At 42.5% G+C, this 11528-nt stretch overlaps 1 protein-coding gene across 3 annotated transcripts in view; it reads right to left on the bottom strand.

The window, feature by feature from the left end:
* DIAPH3 (diaphanous related formin 3) overlaps positions 1 to 11528 on the bottom strand; it is a 452799-nt gene that overhangs the window by 378509 nt on the left and 62762 nt on the right. The window lies entirely within an intron of this gene.

Below are 11528 nucleotides of genomic sequence, written 5' to 3'. Positions count from 1 at the left end.
CAGGATAGAAGTCAGGCTAATGGGCCTGTAGTTAGCCGGATCCACTCTCCTCCCTTTCTTGAAGATCGGCACCACATTGGCCTTCTTCCATTTATATTTTTCCCCTTGGAAATCGCCTCATCTGTCAAATGTAGATAGCAGATGGGGCAAAACAAGCAGGCAATGGCATAAATATTGCTGGTAGAATAACAGGTAAATGAACCCCAGATGTTGTAATCAAAGTTGTCTAGTCCAGTGATGTTGTGATTTGGATTAATGGGGGGGCACAGCTGGCTTTATGAAAGTCCATTTATACATCTGACAAAAGTAGACTGCAACCTACAGAACTTATGCCTTTCTGAACTACTTGGTCTAAGGTGATACCATGTCCTGCCTTCTGCCTGACCTCAGACTAACACAGTTAACTAGTTAACCTGTGCCTATCAAGTGACAGCCAAATTTGGCAGAAAGGATAAGGAAAGACTATAAGCAACTGAGAGAAAAGTGAAATAATAGGTTAGGAGTCACTGGATGTATTCAAGTCCACAGACCCAGACAAAATACTTCCTTGATTATGCAAGAAATTGGCTGAGGTAACTGCAGAACCAATGGCTCATGAAGACTTGCTGCAGTCTCAGACAACTTGAAATATCTTTAAGGAACAGAATAAGCAAAATGCAGAGAATGCACTAGTCAACTTGACCTTGATACTTATAAATATTAGTAAGCCTGATAGCAAAGAATCTATTTTAAAGTACCTAGAGGAAAGCAAAGTTACTAAGAACAATCAACAAGGATTCATCAAGAGCAAATCATGTCTGACCACCCTGATTTTCTTCTAACACAAAGGAATGGAGTGAGCTCAGGGGAGAGGAATGAGACAGGTAAACAGTGGAGCTTATATACCTTCACTTCAACAACGTTTTGCATACCATATCCCATGACAAACTCCTCAAGTAAACAAAGGAAATAGTGCCTAGATAAAAATTACTGTAAGGTGGATATGTAATTGGTTGGATCATTGTAAATCAAAGATTAGTCAATGCTCCAATGTCTACTTGGGATGAAGCATCCAGTGGGGTTCCCCAAGAGTCTGTCCTGGGTTCAGTACTGTTTAATAACTTCATTAACAATTCAAAGGATCAATATAAGGGCACACCTAAAAATGTGCAGCTAAAACCAAGCAGGTTAAGTTGGAGATGCTATGGAAGAGGGAATGACTGGCTAGGCTGCAGTATAGCAGAGAAGGACCTGGAGGTTACACTGGACCATAAGCTGAATATGAGCCAACAACATATTGGGTTTTATAACATGAGAATCAGTAACAAATCATGAAAAAAGTGGAAGTAATGCTTCCACTCTACAAAACACTCATGAAGTCTCGACTATAACACTATCCAGTGGACAGATGTAGAAAGATGTGGATAAGAATCCACCAGAGCGCAACAAAAATTATGAGAGGTCTAGGACACTTGATATACAAGAAAAGGTTGGAAGAATTAGGATTATTTAGTCCCAGGAAGGGAGAACTAAGAGGGCATTTATTTAAAACAGTCTCCAAATACCAGAACAGGCTCTGTAATGAGGATGGTGACAGATTATTTGCTGTGCACCCAGAAGACAGGCCAAGTAGTAAGTTTCTATTTAAGCAACCTATGGTTATAATAATACAATTCTCAAGTCAGCACTTTTTCTGAGTCCCTCTCGTCTCAAAGAAATTCTTTTTTTATTCCATGGTCCTGGAGAACATTGTAGTAAGACCCATCTCAAAGCACCTACTTGCATCTGCATATTATTTTCCCTTCATGAGCCTAAGTATATCCGTAACTGTAGCACAGAATTTACCAGTCATGCTAGCAGAGGATCTCCTCTTGTATATAAACAAGATTAGGCTTTAATGTGGGTACCAATAATCTATTGGCTGCTTTGGAGCATCCAGCAGATCAGGTGGCCAACTTTTAACATAAAATGCCTCATGGCAGATCAGGAGGGAGTAGACAGAACAGCATCAGAAAGCAGAGGAGGAGATAAAGCAGGAAAAACAGGAAGAGGTTGGACAAGCAGCAGAGAGTAGGGAACAGGAAATTGGGCAGAGGAAGGAGTCAGAGCGGCACTCAGGTAGAGTACAGGACTAATTTGTGCCACACGTGCGAAAAAGGTTGGCCTCTACTGCACTTATGTAACACTTGCAGTGTTTATACCCCTGTAGATCTTCAGGAGCCAATCTGCAGGGTCCTTGTTTTTTGATCTGTAAGAAATCTCAGTAGGTAATTGTGAACAGTTACTCTTTTTCCCAAAGTTATAAAAGGGAACTTCTTGTAAAGTGTCATCATGCTTCCATACTCAACAGAAGGGTTAACAATTAGGCTGATGATGGTTTTTGTCCTCGTTTACTCAGATGCAGTTCAGCACTTTAGTATGCCCTATACCAGAGATGGGCAATTATTTGGGCTGAAGCGCCACTTCGGGAATTTTGGTGCACTATCGCGGGTCGAGGAAGGCATGGGGAGGGTGCTGACCCAGTACAGCAGGGGCAATTGATCCTATCCAGCTTGGGCCCATCCACCAGGAACCAGACAGAGCAGGCAGGCAGAGTCTCTATGGAGACTAGCCCAGGACCCCCGTGGGCAGGGTACGCCCAGCCAGGCAAATGTATTGGGGCCACAGGTTGGCGGGGAGCAGCATTTGGAAACAGGACAAGTGGGCAGCTCCAGGACTGGGGTCCCATCTTGCCCACCCACCCAGGGGCCTACCCCAGCCACCCAGCTGAGCACACCCTACCCACAGAGGTCCCAAGCTGGTCTCCATTGAGACTCCCACCTGCCTGCACCATCCATCATCCCTAGCAGTGAGTGCAGGGTAGACAGGCCAGGATGCCTGGACAATGGAGCCAGATCCAGCCACTGCTACCAGGGCTGCCAAGAAACGAAGTCTGGCCACCACGTTGACAGGGAATAGCAGAACCAGCCGCAGGCTCCACAGCCCAGGCTGCCCCTGCCTTTGGCCAGGAAGGGCCAAAGGACCCGCTGTGGGCCAAATAAAAATCCCTTGGCGGTCTGGATCCAGCTGTATTTTGCCCACCCCTGCTCTACCCAAGGGTAGACACCCAAGGGTGTTTATCCACCATTACAAAACTATTCTCAATTTAAAGGCAATTATAGACACTGCACTACTGAAAATTGACATTAGAAAAGTCACTCAGGGTTTGTGGGGGGGAGCCTTGGGGGCTTTTTCTTTTTTAAACCATTTGCATCTAGCCTGGAAGCTGCAATCCTTTTCTTCCTAATTAGGCATAGTTAACACAGGAAGATTGTTTCAATATCATATTGCTTCAAGATTATATTACATCAATTCAATCAATGTGCTACTAAGTCTTTAAAACATTCAGTGGCAGAATGGTGTAGAATGCAGGTGTTGACTTGTATATTCAGAGCATTTGGTTGGATGTTTAATAACAGCCCTCTAGATCTGTACCTACCAGTTTACTGGTCTCTGCATAAACTTTAATGTGTTCTAGGAATGAATAGCCCTAACTGACCTAGACTCTTCTATCCAAGATCTCTTGTTCCATACTGTTACACAGTTGCTAAATAGCTAGAGCATACTCAAAAAGTTGTATACTACTATATATGGCTATGTAAGGAAACTGCTTGTTCTTTTTTGTTTCTACTGTATTCTGGGAAAAAATTAGTATATTACCCACTCTCCCCACTTCCCCATGCACACACTTGTTTCCCAGAACAGACTGGAAGCAAAGAAAAGCAAGCAGTGTCCCTGCTCAGAATTCCCCAGGTATACCCCTCCAGCAAGCTCTGTGCCCAAATACTCTACTTCTGCTCAGGATTAGTCCTCTCTTCTGCCTTTGTGCTAAAAGGTTAGGGACAGACATTACACAAACTGGTTTAAGTGATCAGAAACTGGTTTAAAACTGTAACAGAACAGATGCTCGGTGCATATAAACCAGTTTGAAAATGGTTGAAACTGGTTTGAGATAAGCCTGGTTGAGTGCAGTATCAGACTTAACTGATTTGGGTCAAACAGGTTTATGCAGTCTGTCCCAGACTCCTTGCTGGTTCAAGATAAACCAGACTCACCTAGCATCCCAGTATGCCCTCTGGGCTGGGCAGAGCTGTCTACTCCACAGCAGGGCTGGCCCTATCCCCCTCTACTCTGTGGCTGCAGCTCCAGCAGTGACTTCCAGGCTGCTCTCCCACCCCCCCCACCCTGCTAAGCAGGAATTCCCCCCTCTCCTCTGCCATGCCATGTCTATGCATTAGCTAAACTACATGCCAGGTACATTCTGTGCTGTGGCAGTCAGGACAAAGGCAGAATAAACAGGTAGCTGGTCATGTCCCTCTGTTGTTTTCTTAATGGGGTGATAAACACTGAGTTAGGGGTGATAGACACTGTTATCAATTGCCTGCTGAGCTAATCAAAGTGTCCTGCTGGGGCCTGGCCACAGTCCCCCTGAGCTCAGTCCTGTAGAAGGGAAGGAATTGCTGCTTCTAGCCTGAGCCACTGCAGGCAAGTGCCTGCGTTTCTGGAATGAACGTATCAGAGACAATTACCCTGGGGAGCTTGCCTACGTGGTCACACTGCTTCCCCTGCCAGGTAAGTACTCCATAGGAGGTCTATATTGAGCAGATTCTTTTTGGTATTGGGTGGTGGAACCAGAGCGTGCTCCATCCACTCCATGCATTGACCTGGTATTGCAGTGCTTCCAGGACCGGTGCAAAAAAAACAGAAAAAGTTTCTGGAATGAAGAGAGAATGTCTATCCACCTCCAATGGGTTCAAGCTTTGCAGGTTAGACTAACCTGCAAAGATTGAATCAATTCAGGCTCAGGCTTTTTGAATGTCTGTCACTAGCCCAACAAACAACATATTCCTCTCCATTTGCCTGATTTCAATGTGTTAAAGTCTTTAATTAAAATATTAACTCTATAATCTAAACAGCATAAAAGGATTAGGATTTTTCCTTCATTCCCTCTAGCAAGTCAGAATTGTGTACATTTGATTTTGCATGAGTGCAGTTGTGTGAGAAAGTAAAATTTCACATTAACAAAATCTACTTTAACCAACACAAGCACTCAATATTATCCCTGCACAAAAGATATATTCCCCTCCCCCCCTCCATCGCCCCATTAACTGCCAACTTTATTTTAACCCCATACAAATCTGGATGGGCGCTCCTTCTATAATGTTCATTTTCTGAAGATCAAAGAAAGGGTTTGCCTAGCTATCAACAAAAGCAGTAAGTAGATTTATACTGTTTTCAAAGAAATACAAAAATTATCAGACTAAGACTTTTCAAGTATTCAGCCTTCAAGTTACAAAAATGTTAGTCGATGCAGGATTGAAAAGGTCAGTTGTGAACTGCCACATTGCAAGTCTACATATATCAGACAGATAATCAAATTGAATTTGCCAAAGAACTGACAGCTATAAGCTTTTAGTTTCGTCAAAACTCTGTCAAATTAACTAGCAGGTCAATGTCATTTCTATAAAAGTTTATAATTGATTCACATATTTTTTCTTTTTTTTTTTAACCTTCAAGAGTCTATCAGCCAGCTGTAGAACTCAGTTGATTTTAGCTTAAAAGAAATGCGTATTAAATAGCAATCACTCGACTTAATAAAAAGACTTTCCATACAATAAAAGATTAATTTAAACAGGAAAAAGATGGCCATTCAGAGGAACATTAGAATAACAATCAGTCAGACACTAGTTTTACTTATGCAGGTAGAACACTGACAGCAAGATCAATTCAGAGTGAACTGTTATCAAATTTTAAAAAGAGGAGAGATGCATACATGCCTTCCATCCTTGAGAAAACACAAAAGTGGTATAATCAAAGTAGCTATCACTTAACAGAAACCTAACTTGCATAGCATCTGCTGAACACTAGTCTGGGTGTGAAATTATACATTTCTACTTGGCTGGGACATGGTATTTGAGAAAGTAATGTCACCAGTAGCACATGACACTTGCTCTTTGACCTACCTATTGGTCACCTGGTAACACTGGCATTGTTGATCTTGATGCACTATGCCATCCTGGTAAGAGACCTGCTTATGAAAAGGGGTTACATTCCCATAGCTGCAGTCAAAAGCAACACTGGGGCTGGCATTTTATCCATCTTACAGAGGGGAAGAATATTGTCCCCTTAAGGAAAATATTGTCCAAGACAGACTCCTCAGTTTAAAATTTACTTTCACTCCTTATATGAAATAGACAAAACTACTGATCTTCAAGAGAGGCTAGAAAACCTGCCTGCACAGTTGCTTTGAAAACAAGATGGTTTGACATTGGTTAATGTCTTAGTAACAAAGAGAAGAAGTATTATACAAGAGCAAGTTTTGTTCAATTGGTGATTAAACTGCCTATTTTAAGGCTTTTAATTTGTGTCTTTAAAAGACAGCAATAACACTTTCCTATAAACACAAATATTTACACAGTTCATAAGTCTGGTCAACTGGACAATTTTCACACTCAAGAACACAAAGCACTTACTTTGAGAATTATAAACCTATAAACAAATTATTAATGAGAAAAGTTTCAGGTGATTGTTTTGTGCACACTTAAAATTATTCATGTCAGTACCCAAATTTCAAAAGAGAATAAAAAGAACATGAACCATGAAAAATGCAGAAATTGGGGGGCAGGGGAGGTAAACATTCAATTAAGTTATGCTAAACATGGTTTACTAGGTTTGGGCTACTTTATAGACGGTCTGCCCAACTTGTGGACCATTGGCTAAATGAACCTGAAGCCCTCAGGTTCCCACATGCTGTTGCATATATGCTCACACTAAAGCACAAACTGCCTGTGATAGCAGATGTTAGCTATACACCCCCACATATTTCCCCTTTCCCCCAGGCTTTTACAGCTCAGTGAGACATGAACAAGCATGGAGAACACATGGTCAGACAGATGACAGCAACCCCCACCATCTAACACAGTACCATGCCATGGAGGAATGGACCCTCCTAGAGCAGCTGCTGGAGGTGGCAGTGCAGCAACAACTTATCCATGACTGGCAGGTGAGATCCAAAATTGCAAGTGGCAGTGGGAAGGAGGTGGCTGGCACTGGTCCAGTCACAGGTGAGGCAACTGCAAGCTAGCAAACTTGCAGCAGCAAAGAAGGATGGAGGGCACCAGGGACTCGCATGGCATACAGTCCACATGGCCTGGCATGCAATCAAACTTCCAAAGTTAAACAGTCTTGTTTACAGTAAGAGTATAACCTTATCAGTTCCATTTCTAAAACCTGCTTTTAACAATTCCAGGAACAAGAACAATTTTTTTTCCATTATTATGAAGAGCAAATAGACTAGCCCCATTATACTGAAAACCCTTTTAATAAACCTCTATTCTGGTCCTATGGGTGTTAGTCATGAGGTTGTGTGTTAATAATCAGAACAGTAACCAAGCAGTCAAAACATTTAATATGTAAAATGAGCTCTCATTTATTTCATATAGGTCAAACAAGAAAAGAACGCAATTTTCAGCTACGGTACCACACTTGATGTGTGCCACACTGTAAAACTTAAATGTGAAAGTGCCCATCTAACTATTGAAATAATGCTGCTGTGACTGTCATAGCTACCTGTGGGGGACTAAATAGATGAAAACCAGCCTACTTGTATGTGATACTTTGGAGACAAAAATAAAACATGATGGCAGGGACTTCTCTTACTGGAGACTGGAAATACATAAGCCAGGGCAGACTTACAAAGTTACACACTGGGAGCGTAACACTTAACAACAGTACCACAGTCGGATCAACATTTGCAGGAAAATAAAGCACTGGCTCATTTTAACGCTGTTTTTTTGGCTTCCCGTGTTCAATTAAAAGGTAGTAACAAATAAAGTTATTTAAAATTATTCATCATTTTTTGCTAGACTGGGCCACTGACTAAATCTATCTGAACAGAGTTCTGGAGAAAATCTAGTTATAAGATTAAAGTCAAGTAAACAGAATTTTTTTTCTTATATTGAATTACTACTCAGGTATTCAAGATACTACTCAAGTATGTAAATACTCAGTTACTCAAAATGATAACCACTGAAAATGGGATTCCATTTTAAGCAACCCATAATTCTAAAAGCAACTCTTATCCACAGCTTGGTTACATTTGAAAATAAAGCGTTTATATATTATATACAACATATGATTGTTCTTTCTTGCCACAGAAGGCAGAATAAGAATGGATTTAAATAGTAAAGTAGATTTCAATTAAATCAGGAAAAACTGGCTGACTTAAAAACAATAAGATGATAACAAAGCTGCTTAGGGAAGTCATCGAATCTCTCATTAGATTTTTCAAGAAACTAAACAGGATGTCTGGGATGATTTAGGAACCGTACATCCTGTATCTATGCATAGGATTGGACTAGATCAGTAGCTCTCTGATACAGTAAACGAGAAAGTTGATCAGTTCTCAGTTCATGTGCATTGGAATTGTTGGGATGTAGATGCTAAAAGTATGCATCTACCAAACAGAAACCTTTGTTAAAAAAGAAAAGAAAAAAAAACATTCCATGATGGCACCAAAAGCACATCCCTGGCACATGTGGCATTTGTCTGCAAAAATCACAAGTTCCTGCACCTAAGCAGAGACATCTCAGAGCTTCCCAAAGGAAAAGCTACTAACATTTAATGAAAGAAAAACAACTTTCTTGAACAGCTTCCTTCTGAGAAATGGTGCATCTGTTTTGAATGAAGCTATCCACGAAGGTTCAGTCTGAAGCAGATGCCTGGTAGGAAAAATATCATCCCACACTGATGAAGTCCGACAATGTTAAGCAACAAAAAAAACAAGGCATAATGGGAAGTGCCAGGCAAGTGACCTATTGGTGTTAACAGCCACTTTTTTTCCTTTTTTCCCTTTGCAATCACTACTGTCCAATTCCTCTTATTCAAAGCATGAAAATGAGTAGCCACAGTAATTAACATGATCCCTTAATATATACAGTATGGAATACCAATGAGGAATAAGAAAAGTATATATGCTTGGCAATCGTGAGACCATTATGAAATATTGCATTTAGTGCCTGAACTTCAAAAGATAACATTGAAAATCTGGAATATTCAGAAGAAAGCTACAAGAAGAACATAAAAAAGATGCCTTACAGGGAAAGACTTCAGACGTTCAGTCTACATATAGTATCACCCATTTTAAAATACAGAAAAGATCACTGACCTCTTGCATACTACTAATCATCCAGTATTAAACCCAAGCAGCCTGCTCAAGCTAAAACTTTCCAGTCCTTTAGAGAATAAATTACATGCTACTGGCTGAGGGCAGGAGACATCAAAATGTTACCAGTGCCTGGAGAGACTACACAAGAGCAGAAAACCAATTAATTGAAATATGTCTAAATGATCCCAGCACTGCAAGGTATACAAAGAACCTTGCCAAATCTGAAGAAAAATCTTTTTCCAAGCCCAAATCCGGCTAACACTAACATCTTCAAGCATGTGAATAGGATATAACATCCAGGGTTTCATCTATCCTAACAAAGCACTGATCAACATCTTCAGCTGTTGCTCACGTCTGACACTTCAGAAACAGGCAAATGTGTATCCAAAAAAAATGGCCAAATACGTATAAGAAAAAAGAATTCCAGATGACTAGCTGAAACACTGATGTATAATGTTAAAACCACTGCCACAATGCAAACATCAAGTGTTATGAGCCTCCTGAGGACAATATAAGTAATCCTAGTCTTCCAGAGGGTCACGCAGAAAAAAAAGCGTTGTCATGTCCAGATTTCTAGACCAGAAAAGCCCATCACAGTCATCCTTTATGAACATTGGTCCCCACACCTAGGTATAGTATTTCTCCAGTAGACCTGATCTTAACTACCCCAAACAATGGCAAGTCCACAACATCTCAGGATCAACTATTTAATGTTTAATAACCATCTGATTTTAAAGTTACTATCAGATCTTTTTATTCCATGTGAAAATATATATAAACACAATTATCAGGTCACCTTTCACATCTCTTTTTAATGACCTAATTCAGCTGAGCTCCTTTAACCTTGCATTGTAAAGCTTTTCCCTCCAACCCCGATCAGGTTTATAGCTCTCCTGAGAACCACAAGGTTAGGAGGTGCATTCAGGGTCATCTAGTCCAACCTGCTACACAAATTCAGGATCCTCTACTTAGTATACTAATCACTGATGAGATCCTCTCCAGCCTCTTCCTGAAAATCTCCAGTGAAGCAGGATCCCACAAGTTTCTTAAGCAGATTGTTTTTGAGAATGTGGACAGAAACAGGGCCTTCCTTTTTCAGCCTGGCTCATTGCCTCACTCTTCCCACAATCCTGGAGCTGGTGGGAGGGACTAAAAGGAATCGTGGCTCTGGTCACTAGCATTCAAGTCCAGAAGGAGCAGCCACAGCTGCAGGGGCCATGCTCACTCCCTCAGACTGGGGACAGTTAGCAGAAAGAGTGGGCTAAGGTAGGGTCCTGCCCTGCTGCCGTCACATAGCACCAGCCTCTGCAACTGCATTGGCCAGCGTCCTTCTCCTGCAGGGACAACTGCCAGTTTCAGGGGTCTAAAGAGTCACTGACAAGCTCCCTAGTATACTCTGCCAAGCAGTTCCTGCCACCACAAAGCAACACATACTAACATCAGCCACAGCAACATAGGTGCTTTGTCTACTGCTGCTCACCCTGCCACCCCATGAGACCCTTTTAAAAGTGCCACAGGGTGAGAAGGTAGGCACTGTAAAAAAGTAAATGAGTTGAGTGGGCTGCTGCTGTTACATTTTGAAGTTATAGAGGAATGCCTTGAGTCTAAATCAGTTGAGAACCACTGCTCTAGGTATACCCTGTTCCCTTAACCCCCTTTAAAACAGCAGGAGCCACAAATGGGTTTCAGGGGGTCTTGCCTAAGGGACAAGGAGAAGGGAAAGTGGTGCTCAGGTGCCAGCTGCTTCCAGGAGTGGGGGGTCTCGAGCCAGGCACTCTTTGTTTTGGGCGTCTGCTGGCAGAGCCCAGCACTGCATAAGCTGCAGGCACAGGCACTACACTGCACAGTGCTGTTGGCACAGCAGCCCAGCAAGCTTGAGTACACCTTCTCATGGAGTGCTGCCTACTGTGGCACCATGCTGTACTCTTGCCTGGAAGCCATCCGTGACCTGCTGTTCCTGTAGCTCCTCACAGGTAAATCTATAGGGGGGGTTAGCATGGGCAAAGCAGGAAGGGAGGGCACGGGCAAGGTCTGGGGCTTCAATTTGGCCTAACAGGAACTGCCTCCAAGGCCCAATAGGTGGGAACTAGCACAGGAAGGCCAAGTGGAGCAATGAAATGTGTTGCTGCCACCAGGACCCCCGCACCAGCCACACCTTCAACAGTGCAACATAACAGACCGGGGGGCTGCAATGCCTTCACCTCCTCCCGGAGGAGAGGTGGGGTGGTGACAGCACAGGCAGCCTGAGCAGAATGACCCCTCCCGCTGCCCCACACACTGTGGGGCTGGAGGTAGAGGGCAGTGGGTCAGCAGTGAGAGGAACTGGCAGGGCCAAGGGCTGTAG

Source organism: Crocodylus porosus, unplaced genomic scaffold, assembly GCF_001723895.1.
Source record: "Crocodylus porosus isolate Cpor-Errol unplaced genomic scaffold, CroPor_comp1, whole genome shotgun sequence".
Taxonomy (NCBI): domain Eukaryota; kingdom Metazoa; phylum Chordata; order Crocodylia; family Crocodylidae; genus Crocodylus; species Crocodylus porosus.
This window is presented reverse-complemented; position numbering and strand designations above follow the sequence as displayed.